Genomic DNA, 14,737 nt, shown 5'->3' on the forward strand with positions numbered 1-14,737 from the left:
AATAACTGAGACTTTAGGGAGACACTAGATAGAAGGGAACTTTAAAAATGAGCAAAGAAACAAAAGCCCTGTAGTGTGCTATTATTGTAAAGATGCTCTACTGCATATGTTACATGCAACTTATCCTTTGTTGAGTGCCATATGTGTTTTAATGGCATTCTTTTAAAATCTTTGCATACTCATCCAAAGGAAATAGATACCTTATCCACAGCCCCACCCACCCCACCCCTCCCGCCCTCAAAAGATTGATTCAAGGGGTCCAAAACTCAGAGAATTTTAACTTTTGAGAAAAAGCATTTTAGATTTACTAAGAACTTCCATTTATTCATGATCAGTGAATAAAAGGCTGTCACTTCAGCCCCATCAAGACATTCCATTTCATTCTAAGCTTGAACTGAGCCTATTCACTAAGGTGAAAGTATAAAGCCTGGCCAAAGAAACCTAGAGCTTGCTCCACAATCCCTACATTTTACTTTTACCTTCTTCTGGAGATCATAATAAAAGGATAAAAGTCACAAATACATATACCAACATAGCCACCATTCTAGTTCAATTGCAGTAAAATGTAAACAACCCCAGAACTTTCTTTGTGTATGTTCTCATCAATAACCTTATCCCAAAGTGAACCACTCCTCTCAATTTTATTTTCACAAATTGTTTTCTCAATTCTTGACTTTCACATAAGTGGGATGATGTAGAATGCAGGTGTCATGTCTGGGTTTGTTATCTGTTATTGTAGTATTTTGTAAAGATTACACTAGTGAGGAGAAGTATTGGGGTGAGGCCAGAGGTGCAGGAATGAAAGAATGTACTAGAGATAGAGTAGAGAACAAGAACGGCAGATTTATTGAAATAAACTGGTAGGCAAGATGGGAGAAGTCTGTTCCAGAAGGAGGATTTGAGGCTCTCTTTTATTCTGTTTCTGTGGTTCTAATTTGAGGTGCTAGTTTGCACCAGTTATCTGCTGGGATGTCTGGTCTCAGGTGCTGGCCGCTGTGTCTGCACTCCTGGAGCTGGGCTGGTTTTTCTGGTCATGGTGGTGGGTCTTATGGCCTTGTCTCCAAGGCAACCTTATCAATCCCCTTATACATTCAAGTCTCCCAAACCTGCCTGCTGGGTAAGGAGTGGGGCTTAATTTTCCATGTTATTAAATTTTATCCCAACCTAGGATCCACTATAATCATATCATCTTTGTATCTACATTTGATAAACCCTGTGATTGTTTCCTGTGAACTGTGGTGAAAAAGTTAAGGATATGTACATTATTGTACATATCCTTTGTCTAGTGCAGTTTTAAGTTAGCAACTGATTATTCATTCCTGTTTTATGCTTAGTAATAGAAGTGTTTATCCATAGCTTATTCTTATAATGCATTACTAGATATGGACATTCTTCCTGAAGTGAGCATATAAAATGATATATTCACCAGCAACGCATATGCATGAGTGTTTGGTTGCTGTAAACCATAGCCAACTCTCAACACCACTAGTCTTGTCTTTTCACCATGCTGAATGGCTTCATTATGATTTTAATTCATACTTGATGGCAATAATTGAGTTTCTTAGGTTTACATTTTTAGGTTTATAGTATGTTTATGTTTTTAGTATGTTTGCTCAATAGGGCCAAACATCCATGAACACATATTTTCAGGCCCTGCCCATTACTAGTGCTCCAAATTCTCTGCCATGTTCCATCGGGCCTCTCTCCTCCCCAACTGGTTGCCTGAGTTTTGTGATCAGATAGTTTGTTTTTTGACTGATCCTTTATTTCAGTTTCTCTGTATTCCACACATGAGACCATTTTATATTCATCTTCCTCATTCTGAATTATTTTCCTTAGCATTAGTGTTGTCCATATTGTTGCAAATGGCAGTTCATCCTTTCTTATAGCTGAGCAGTATTCCATTGTTGGTATATACACCAGTGTTCTGATCCACTTCTCTGTCCTTGGGCACTTATGTTCAATAATACCATTTGTGTCTTTTTTTTTTCCAATGTCATTATTTTTATAGGTGCCATACCTGGACCATGTGTGCAATCCAAAAGGTATATAACCTTTTTCTCCAGCTAAGTTGAGGGGACTCTGAATCCTAGCACTTGTGTTCATGTCTCATGCATTAGTGCTTTCTTATATTACCTTCACTGAAAATAATTTTCTCTACTCCGTGACACCTTTGTAATGGAAAGCATGCATTAAATTAAATAACAAAATAATTCCATATATAATCTTTTAATATGAGAAGGTCAAAACTAGTTGGTTCATTTAATATAAGATTTTTTCATTCTTTTTTTTTTTAAAGATTTATTTATACAAGCACTGGGTACAGTCAGAAGCACAGGAGGGTGAGAGAATTCACCAGAGCCAGAGCAGGGAGCAGAGCAGGCAGAAGGACCAAAGTACACTGCTGAGGGGAGCAGCGGGCGGCAGGAGAGGTCTGCGCACCATGTGGGACCCTCCTCCGATGGCCTGGGAGCAGCTGGGATCGAACCGATGCTGTAGAGGCCGCGGGCAGCCTCACAACCCAGCGCTCAACCACTGCACCACCGGGGAGGCCCCGATTTTTTCATTCTTATCAGACAATTCTATTCCTTGAGAATATTGTACAACTGCCTGAACCACAGCATCTATATCTCTACATTCTCATTTCCTTTCTCTTCTGTCTGCTTCTGTCCTCCTCCTCACTCTCATTTTGCTCCCTCTTGAAATGTCTTAGGGGAGTAACTAAGTATTTATTGATTAACTGATTAGAGAAATGTTCCACTGTACCAGTTAATCTAATTGCAACAGAGAAAATTGCTGCAAGATCTGGTTTGTCTGATTTCCATGTTTTGAACTTCCCTTTCTCATTTGGTTGATATTTAGGAAATGAGGTAGATTGTTGTAAATATAATTAGGAAGTGCAATACTGGTGATATTGGGGCTATGATTATTTGAAACTCATGGAGAGCAACAGAAACAGACAAAATTACATTTAAAGTGAAGAGCAATGGAGGGACAAAAGATGGCCATATGCTAACAAGTAAATAAAATTAACCAAAGACCAAAACATTTTCTTAAATATATATTATATATAGACTATGAACATATAAATATATGTGATATATAATACATGTAATATTCATATTTCACAATATCCTAAAACTTTCCACTTCTTTAGTGATGGTACACCAGCTCATTTTGCCCTGCCAAGATTCCAGAAACCAACTATGTATGTATTCTCAATCACTACCAGATCCTGGCACTCAGCCTAGAATTACTTTATTACTCATTTTACTCTTACACTGTTAGATCAATGACATTACATAAGAAGATTCAAGGAACAAAAAATGGCACAAGGAAGAGTGTACATGAGCAATAATACATCAGATAAGCATGGTGAAAACCAAGTATTGATAAACACATTTCTAGTAAGTTCAGTTTCCCTATTTAGAAAGCCCCTTACAGAGAGAAAAAGACAAAAATACCTACTTTTGTGACTTATTTGAGCATTTATGAAATTTAGAAAAGATAGAGGAAATCTCTCCATCTGTGTAATTTCTTGTTAAAGAACCATCTCGGCTGTTTAAGGGAAATAGGCGTCCATTTCCTCTTCGTTACTTATTCCTCAATCTGAACAGTGTTCTTGCATTAAACATACACAAAATGACATTAATATTTTCAAACCAGATATGCTCTTATGTCCACTTTTTCGATAGGATAATTATGGTGCAGCTCATAGAATTATGGGTGTTGAGAGCTTCACTGTCTTCTTAGCTTGCTGAGGGTCAAAGAGGTAGCCTTGTGAAGGAAGGCCCTCTAGAGAAAGCAGAGAAATACATCAGGAACAGCAAAGAAAATGTTAGTTTCCCTCCCAAGCTTTTGTAATTGTTTTCTTATGCTGGAAGGGGATAATCAGTAGAGGGCATCTCTGCAAAAGTTAAATCAGCTTTGGCTTGGCTCATTTGTACAGCCTTTCAGAATAAGATGTTATAGCCACTGATGAGTTTCTTTTTAATGACTGTTTTCTCCAGCAGTATTTTATAAATGGTGTTGCATTAGAGAGTAAATGAAACTTCCCTGAAGAACACACTCCACCATGCCTTTAGTGTCTTCACTGACACATCTGTGAAGACAAATGGACCCTAAAGAGCTAGCTGCAAACTAAGTGAGTCATATTTGTCTCCCAGGAATGTTTTATATGCTGCAAAATGTGACAAAGGCCATTACAGAGATTATATTTCCCAGCAATGACTCCAATGTCCATCCTCTACTATTCCAAACTTTCAGACAATTGCTATGGAATTACTCATGGCCCAGGAGTAAGCAGTCACTGACTAGCTGCCCTGATAGTTTCTCTAGAGAGGCAATGACAATACATTTCTTAAATTAAGAATAGGTGTTGAAAAGTTATTTAAAAATAACTTCCTAATTCTTAAAAAATAAAAACTAGCATGCCAAGTTTATTTTGCTAAGCAAGTTATGACAATTATGGCCAATTAAATTTAAAAAATTAAATTAAAAAATTAAAATTAATTAAAAAATTAAATTAAAAAAATAATATCACTACACACATACACACACACATATATAAAGATATTTTCGTTTTCTTCTAAATGGGTATTTGTTTAAAAATGTTAAATAGGTCAAATAAGGTCAATTAAAATTCTTCTATTTATTGAGAATTACTGAACTAGGAAGAGGGCCTGTGACCTTGTGGAGATTATGATAGTTAAAATAGATCTCACAGCTGCAGCAAAAGTACCCAACCATGTAGTAGATTGCTTGATGCATATCTTACAAACAGGTAGTATACATTTCAAATGGAATTACCATTGTTTCAAGAAGTAACTCCAATTTGAGGTAATTGTGAGAGGATGAATTGGTAATTTCACAAGTGTGAAATTGGGCTATGCTTTTCAGATTCTCAGGTACAGTGAAAATGAGTGTGCCACTTATTGAAGCTATATCAGACCTACATCAGAAAAGTGATAGTTGGCCCTAATCTGGGCCAAATCAACTCTGATTAGCTTCACACTGGCTCAATCCTGTGTTTCCAAACCCCTCCCTTTCATGGCATTTGACCTATCACCTTTTAGCAACTCCATGATTTTGTCCTGTGTATCTTCTATGGAGATTTACCTTATGATCCGGATTTCTCTCTCATGTTATGGGCAGAATGTCCTCATTCTTCTTCATCTTTTGTACTACTTTCATATGCTCCTGGATCTGGGCAATGTTGCACTTGGTGGAACCAATGGCAATTTGAATGTCAGGTAACAAAGCTAACAAAATGAACTACACACATAAAAAATAATATCAATTCATCTTTCTTACTTGTGCACTAATTCTCTTGAAACTAATTGTCTATACGAATTAGAATAGCAGTAAAGCTGGTGGTATGGTATAATTTCATCATGGTTGTCTTCTGTGTAAATAACAGCCTCCCAGATTTTCATCCTGCTTTTTGTCATGATGAGGCCATGATGCTCAGGGGACACCCTGATGGCATCCTCACTAGTCAAATCCCGTGACAACAGCAGAACGTAGTAAAAGGCCAATTAACTTCTCTCAGGAACATTCTTATATTTAAAGAACTTGAGATAGGCACAGCAGGCATGGGAAAATAGAACATGATTGAAACTAAGTAGAATGCAAAATTAGTCTTGTATTCCCAAAAAACCTGTAACATCTGCAGATAACTTTATTACTGGGACACTGAATATCTTGCTTGCTTACCCACACCACTTACAGCCACACTGTAGAGCACATACTTAAGAAATAATTAGCTGTATTTCTCTTTCACCCCTTAACAAATACATGTGTGTCTGTGGAATGTAACCACCATAAGTAGATATTGATCTTTTGTATACAGTTTGGTAAATTCTGACAATCTATTGAAAGAATAATCATGGTTTGGTGTGGGTGGTATGGAAAACCCTGTGTTTTGACAAACAGATCAGGAGCACAGACCAATTGTCTGCAGTGACTTGGAATTTAGCAGGGAACTGGAATAATGATGTCTGGCGCTCAGGAGAGCAGCATCCAGTTTATAATTCAAGATCTTGAATGTCTACCATCATTGAACTAGATTTTCCACACTAAAGAATGATGGAGCAAAAGAAAAGGCATGATTTCTGGATATGGTTTTTCATTTTTGTTTAGAAAATATTAGTAGCTGTGTTTTACTATTAAATGGGTAAACCATATCAAAATCTCTAAATTTATAATTATAAATGTATTTACATTCAGAGAGAGGAAAGAAAAGTGTAAGAAGAGGAAACTGGGTAAGTTGAATATATTTTGGAATGAGGTTATATAGAAAGCCAAAGATTAAATGCAGTTAATATGATTAAGTAAATTTAATCATTATTAGGTAAATAGGTACATATCACCTCTTCACTGAGGGTTGAGAAATAATCAGATATACCACTGGAGATTGCCTTTACCTAGCAACTACTTATTGTCCACATTCTTTTGTTACACTAATGCCAATAAGTAGGGAAAATCATACCTATGCAATATGTTATGCTACCTGTGCTTAATATTATCTAAGCAAGTGATTTTACCAAACAGCTTCTGATTTAAATTGATGGTCATCATCCATCCCTACTTTGGTCTTAGGATTACAGAAGTACTCTAGTTTATCTTCATTTTACAGCCCTCTTAAGATAGATTGGTTTTTATTATGCTAAGGTGATTATCGTGGAATCATCTAGAATACAATGTCACCCATTAGGTCATTTAATCTTAGCACACTATAACTTATTACAAGTAGATGCCCAACAATATGAAATATGTGTCCTTAGTAAGTCAGGATTACATGAAGGCATTCAATTTTACTTTACAGGGAAATTAGGAGTAGACTTCTCTAAATTGGTAAACTGAGTGAAATAAAGATCACCCTTCCAGCAGTAGTTCTTTCAGAGCATTTCCACTTGACATCTTCTTTTAGTGTTTCCTCTAGCTCCCCATGAGAGAGACCTACTTTGCTTTCATTTAGGGTCTTCTCTGATAGAGGGGAAATCTCCCCCATTTCTCAGTTCCCATATTATATCAATAGTCATTTTCTTAGTCTAACTGTATTAGAAATGAGATATTAGAAACTATATTGAGACTAGAACTATGAAAGACGGTACCTATGTTGTTAGGAGTTCTGAAAGTTGATTTGTTAGAATCACTTGATTATTGTGAATTTTTCTTCTGAGTCCACCATTAAAGATGTTTTCCTCAATTTAAAATTTAATTTAAAGCTAAACCTAAAATTGATCCCCTGGATTAGACATCCATTTAAGCTCCCCTTAGGTATTTATACTTATGGACAATATGGAAAACAGTTTTTAATAGGGAGGTCATTGTACTCTTGAGTGTGCTTCTGTGGTGGGAAAGGGACAGTATACCATTATCACCTATACCTTAATCAGAAAAAAAATTGTATACAAAGTTGCTACATAAAGTAGATTTCCCAAGTGAGCTATAATGTACAAAGTTAATTGGTATTTTGTATTCAGCACATTAAACTCCAACCTCCAACTGATAATCTAAGCAGTTGGAAAATAAGTGCACTACAAGATGTAACATAGTTTTTTGTTCAAAGACACAGATGGAACATGGTTACATTCTATTCTCATTGACTTTATTACCTTGAACATATCACTGTACTTTTTTTTTCATTCTCTTTACCTATAAAATGGTGATGATTTATGATCCACAGTCCACTGCAATTAATTCTGTACATTGTCAAGTATATGACAGGTGATCAATGAAATATTATCATAGATGGAAGTATTTCAGTGGTGAGAAACTTTTGCTGGTAGAAAAGTAGAACATCTCACACTGATACAATTTGGTTTGTGAAATACAAATTGACCCTACAGCATACAAGAACTGGATACTCTCTATAGTTTTCATTAAGAAAGATAATCTGTATCTGGGGAGTTCTTAACATGTACTAGTCAATCATTTGAGAATCATGGCAAGAATATACCTGCTAAAATTAAGATATTAAACATTTTTGCTTCAATCATGAGAAACAGAAAACTCATTATTACTATTAACTGATGTTTTGGAAAATGTGTTCTATACTAAGGAATGTGTTAAGAAACTTTTAGTTTCACAACAGTCAGAGAGTAGTGTTAAGATCATCTCTGTTTTACAATGTGACCCTCTGAGGCACAATGCTCAGAAAAGAAATCCACTGGATACAATGAATAGATAAATGGATAGGTAGAATAATTCATAAATATATCCTTCAGACAGATTATCAGTGCTACACAGTTTAAATTTGGAAGCACCTAAAACTAGGGTTCTATGCAGTGGCAACAACAGTAATATTGACCCGATTAATGTTGGTCAATGCTGCTGCTGAAGCTAAAACAAATCAGCCCCAAGACCTGTGCCAGGCTTGATTCTAGTGTACATAGGGAAGGAAAGTCCAAGGATTAAAAGACAAAGTGTGTTTATTTCTAGAGATGTGTGACTGTGATAAATTGCTACCAGTTCTCTTTGTCTCCACATTTGAAACATTTTAGACATACAGATTCCCGCACCCCTCTCCAAAATCCCAAAGAATAATTTCAGAAGGCTGTACATACTTGACCATGTAGAACTGAGATTCTTACCACCCCAAGGGTAAACATGAAGGTTGAAGTTTGCCTTCTTGCTGTCCCACACCTAGATCATATAATTTTGTTGTATCTGTTGAGACAATAAATGAGTAGATGAGTTAATTTATTGAATATCCTTGACAGACCTCCTAAATTAACATTCATTTTTTATGTCTACACTTAAAAGCACTCACTGGCTTCCTATAATCACTGATTGATTGTTGAATTTCTTCCCAGCTTGGTTCATCTTCATACCCCTTCGTATCCAGTTTCCTAATTCTCTCTAGTCAGTATTTAATAGACAAACAATAATAAAACATAATGTTCATTAATCACTGCGATTATTCCAAGCACTTAAAACCGAGACACTGTAAGTTTGGAAGTCTCATTCCCCATTTGTCACTAACAAACACTGAGACTACAGATACCAAAATATTCACCCACAGATAGACACTTCACTGCTACTCACCAGAGTCTTCTACTCATACCGGTTCCTCTGTTGACTTCTGATCATCAGTGAAACAAACTAATGCTCTCTGGCTCTATCTTCAATGGATTAACACATGAAACTTTAAGGAGTTGACCTCACTGCTTTTATCAACCTTAACCATCAGTAGCTGTCATTTGCATAGATCACCACTGACCATATGCTTTAGGAAGCTGCTCTATGCTCAAGATAACCCTCATGTATCACGATGAACTCTTCAAGTCATACTGATGAATATGATATTGAACAGACATTTATTAGTTCTATTCAATGAGTTATCTCTAATTCTAACTGACAGGTAACATTTTTGGAAGTTATTTTCAGATAGCAAATAGATTTAAATTGTACATTTATAATGTTTCATATCTGATACTACTGCTAGATTTGGAGATACTGGATTATTTCTTCTTTAGTCTTCGATTGTAAGAAAAATGAAACATCTATGCTTACATGAAATCAGTACAGCTGACATTTTCATTACGCCCAATTAACAAGATAAGTACCACATTGGAGAGCAAATGTAGGGCTAAATTAACTTGGTATAATATCTGAGTCTTAAACATATGTCTAAATTTAGTTTGTGGGATAAAAACATCGTACTTTAAAGATGATATTAAAAATTCTAATTTTTTGGCTTCAAATTTAATATAATTTTCATTGTTGAATTGAAAACTTCAATTTAGGTTGTCAGTTAATATTGACAAGTTATTCAACTATAACTCCATGCACAGATTCAAATATACCAAATGACTTACCATTGTATTCAATGGCCTACTTTTCTATATTTAATAATGTTTTAGTTTAGACATTTCCATGGTTTAAAATCATAAGTAATTGGAAATGTAATGTCATTTATTAATTAGTTTTGAAAACTAAAAACTAGTTAAATACTGAGAAAATGTCAAGAGACTATGTTAACTAAAAAAAAAGTGCTATTAAACTCTAAAAATTACATAGATAATTTGCAATGTCTTTATGGTTATTTAATTTTATCCTGTTTTGATTGGAATATATATAGATGTGTCATTTAGACAAACTTCCTTCAGCTTCAAAAAAAAAAAAAAAAGACCAGATACATGGCTTAAGTAGGTGTCAAGTAAAAGTACATTTAAGACAGGAACACAAAGTAATTATACTCTAATTAATCTTTAAAAGAAAAGGAAAAAATCCTACTACAGTTCATGGAGTCATCAGAATAAAAATGGGTGGAAAAGAGAATTTCACATGATTGTTATCATTTTAAAACTCAGTTAATTAGAATATTCATATAGTTCTGGACTCACTGAAGGGAAGAAAATTAAAAATAGAATTGAGCAGTATTTACCAGTTGGTCTCACAAAATATTATGAATTAAGATGAAACAGTTCCCTTTATAGGGAAGGAATTTATTTTCTTATTCTCTACTGGGCTTCCAATGCTGAGAAGGCTATCTGGCACATGTCAAATCATAAATATTTGATAAATGGATAAGTAAAACAAAGTTTAATTATTATAACATAATTAAAAATTGAATGTACTTTGGAAGATGAAGCAGAAAATGTAATTTAGAGAAAGTTACCAAAACAAGCATGTCACTTTGTGTTTTTTGGGTTTTTTTTTGCTTTATAATGTTAGTTATACATGCCTGAGGATCCAGACATTTAAGGGAGAAGAACTGTATTTTGTCCTTTTAATTCAAGCTCTCATTTCAACTCTTACTATCCATGCATTCTGACAAATGATGTGGTTAAAAATACATATATGTTTCTTCATCCTATGTCATCCTATGTTAGAATTTTGTCACATAAGATTTCAAAAATCTACTTAATTTTAGCACAAATCCTCTGAACATAAATATGTATCAGGAGATATACTGGTTTATGAAACACTGAAAAGAATTCAAACACTTGGACTCTAGCTAGTATTGATGCTGGAATTATTCAGTGGTTAAAAACATGAATTTTCACTTTGACCACATATAGGGTTGGGCCAGTATTTTCCAGAGTATGATGCTAGGCATATAACTTTCAAACATTAAATCTCAGTATTATCATATTAAAAATGTAAGAAGCATTCAGTATTTTGTGAAAAATGAAAAGATTATGTATTCCTGTCACATATTAAGTACTCCATAAATGATGCTTTATTAAAAACAGCATAATGATAATATACTTATTTTTACACATCTGCCATATACAATGAGGTGTTACCAATATGAACCGAAAAAAACAAATTAAAAATTCCAATCTTGTAAAGGATTTGCGTTCCAGTAGCAAATATACTCATAAACATCAAGAAGAACATAATCTAGTGTGTTAGTATTGAGTAATATGGTGAAGATAAGACAAGCATTATCAACCAGGCTCATTGAAAGAAAGGCAGTGATCACAATTTTAAATAAGGTATATAAGCAAGACTTCACCAAGAATGTGATATTTACAAATAGGTATTTACTCAAATTTCTATTCATCAAAACACATTTCTGATATGGGGGATTTTCCACTTAATTTTATTTATTTTGGTTTGGAAAAATGTATGTCCAACATAAATGATTTACATTTGAAATTATCACATTGAGCAACTTATACACATATTTAAATATATATGTGATATATGTAGCTATGTCTATATGCATGTGCATATACTTATACTTTTGTCTTTAGGTATATAGATATTTATCCTTATTTTCATACGTACCTAATAGTTTTCACAACATTTTCTCAAACATAAATGTTCCATTATGATTGGACAACTTGACATATACATGAGAAATATTGCTGAGATAGAACTTACTAGACTTTGTACCTGACAAAAATTTGTAGTTTTCAGTAAAGGGAGATATCCCAGAGAACTCATAGATTTTGGATTGAATATGATAAATGTCAGAAATAGATCCACAGGAGAAACATAGGTTTGAATGCAAAGATAACGTGTTTCACATGGAACATACTAGGATGTGTGTCTGGGGGAATATAAGATGTAAGTAAGTACCAGGAACCAACTGTTACACAGTTCAGAGCCCCAGAAGATGGTATTTTATGAGAGGAAAAGATCTTGAATGTAATGGGTTGAAATCATAAAAGTAGGTGGAATCATCAAGGAATATGCTGTAAGAGTACTAAAGAGTAGTATTTGTGGGAGGTACTTGGGGAAGGAATCCTACAAGATCTGAGATTGAGAACCAAACTACATACAGAGAATTAATAGTTAAAAATCAGTACATTATAAACTTAAAAATATTTAATCAAAGCATATTCTTTTCCTCTTATTTAAATATTGAAAAAATATTTCCCAGAAAATGTAAAGAATAACTAATAATAATATCTGAATCATATAAAGTGTTGTAAACCTTAATTGAAAAATTAAAAACGGATATCTCATGGCCATCATCAATTTACCTCTTTTTATGTGTCATGCAGCCTAAGCTTCTTTATTCTTCTGGATGGTGCTATGAAACAAATATTATCATCATTGTGATCAAAGAAACAGAGGCATAAATAGTGCCCTGTCCTCACAAAACTTTAGAAGTAGAATAAAATTATAAACACATAGGTTTCCAAATGTGGTGTGACAAGTTACATGTCAGTAGATCTGCTGAGATCACATATAGATGAGCCTCATCCCCTAACTGGTAGAGTTTGAAGTTGTTGTGGAGTCAGTCATAAGTAATGCAAAGGAGCCAGGAGTGAGGGAGTAGATATTCTGACAAGAGCAAGCAAGATATATCATGCAACAACAACAACAACAAACACTTCAACAGAAAGGGTAACTTCAGATGGTTTGAACAAAAATTGGTGATGAAGACAGGAAGTCCCTAGAACAGCCACAATAACATCTGGCTATCACATGGTGTAGTGGCACCATGCTCACATCAGCAGGTGGCTACTATGCTGGAATGGAAGACTGGCGAGAAGAGTTTCAGGAAGTGTGATGAGCGGGTCAAATTCTGAACTTAGTGATGCAATCACAACTGGTTGTGGAATTAGTGGGATCCTATTTATAGTTGGTTGAAAGCAAACAGGTTATTTATTAGTAAGTAGAGTTTGATTTTGAAAGATGTATTAGGTTCTCTGCTGTCACCATAGTTTTGATGAGTTCTTTCTGACAATTCCACATACTTGTGTTATTTACCTCATGTCTATATTTCTAGCTGGTGATTAAGTTTAGGACTGAACATTTTTCTTTAGTGAACTCACCAAAATAGTATTATTCTGGCTTATTTATATTTCTCCTCCATTCATTCAAATTCATTAAATAGTGACTGAATGGATAAGAAATATAAGGTAGATTATAGGGTGCAAGGATTTTTTTTTTTAATTTTAAGCTTCAATAGATTTAATAGGTGTTTAAGTATAAAGTCAGGATAGGAAAAAACAGAAGATTGAAAGTATAGAAGCATGATAGACATCCCAATCTTGGATGGAAAGGTGTATGAGGTTTGTAGAGAGAAGATAGGGAATAGAGTGAAAACCAAAGTGGGAGAGAGAATCCTTGAAGCAAAGTACTGAGAAAACTAGTTCTGAGAGTGGAAGACAGTATAAAGATGCCTTGGATTTAGGCATAGCTTTAGCAGTGGTAAAGGGAAAATAACATCAATATTTTCTATTTCACTGTGATACCAGAAGCAAAATCATCTAGTGAGAATAAGAGGGTAAACAGAATGAAATCTGCATCAATTTTGCCTTAGGTCTAGGACCTAAAGATACCTATACTTAACCAGAAAATTTCAGATTTATTATATTTCACAGGGTTACTAGAACAAGACACATACTCCTATTAAGCTCAGACTGATTTTTCCCATTTCAACTTTCCTACTTTCTTTTAAAGTTGATTACAGGATAGTTAAATAAATATCCTGTTTTTGAATTAAAATATATAAATGCCCTCTTTATGAAATGATTTGAACTCTTGGAGCTTTGTGTAAGAGTAAACAAAGTTACAAGGAACTAGATTTTTTCAATTGTGAGAATGCCAGAGCATCAGATTTTCTCTAATTTCTCTATTAAATGTGTATGTGTAAAATAGAAGGGACAGAATAAGTTTGAAGAACTAAAGCACAGAAAGCTTCATTGAAACTTAATTAAAAATTAATGATGTGATATTCATTTTTTTCCCAGATATGCAACTAGAAATCAGCATTCTCATATTGCCAAATGCATGTCTCAGTTAGCCCTAAGTCTGGTGAGCCTTTAAGCACATACTGGATTGTATTCCAGTGTTCCACTCTCATTGTCTTCCATGAGCTCTGGCTTGTATGCTGTTTAGTCAAAGAGATTGCACAGCTCATGTGTGACTTGCTTTGCTGGCAAATTTATGTGAACAATTAGTTGATTCCCTTTGGAAACACCAATATTATGCTTAGAATATGGTGTTGCTAAGACACTCTCACTTGGTTTTATTTTTAAACTAATTAAACCAGAAGGAATGGATTACACATTTGTTGTTTTGCATATAAATTAGAAATTATTCCTTTCAATACCTGAGTAGCAAATAATGCTTCCTCCACTTTGGTCTGAACTAGAATCTCCATCTTTAGATGAAGCCTGTCCAAATTATTGGAAAATTATAACATTTGCTGACAGCCTGCTTAGAAGTGATCAATCAAACTTCCCCAAGAGAAAATTATATTTTTAAAGGAAACTTTATAACTTTGTGGCTTCAAAGGTCAAGTTATTTCTTTTCAATTTTA

General features: G+C 34.3%; 1 long non-coding RNA gene across 1 annotated transcript; it reads right to left on the reverse strand.

Moving 5' to 3' along the window:
* Nucleotides 1–3,144: 3,144 nt before the first annotated feature.
* LOC119259875 (uncharacterized) lies at nt 3,145–8,726 on the reverse strand. The gene is made up of 3 exons (XR_005128598.2): nt 8,571–8,726; nt 5,119–5,274; nt 3,145–3,795 (listed from the first exon to the last, which is right to left on the reverse strand). It is a non-coding gene; the product is annotated as an uncharacterized LOC119259875 (long non-coding RNA).
* Between the last annotated feature and the right edge of the window lie 6,011 nt (nt 8,727–14,737).

The sequence above is a fragment of the Talpa occidentalis genome, unplaced genomic scaffold (assembly GCF_014898055.3).
Source record: "Talpa occidentalis isolate TD23 unplaced genomic scaffold, MPIMG_talOcc4v2.1 talOcc4.5, whole genome shotgun sequence".
NCBI lineage: Eukaryota > Metazoa > Chordata > Mammalia > Eulipotyphla > Talpidae > Talpa > Talpa occidentalis.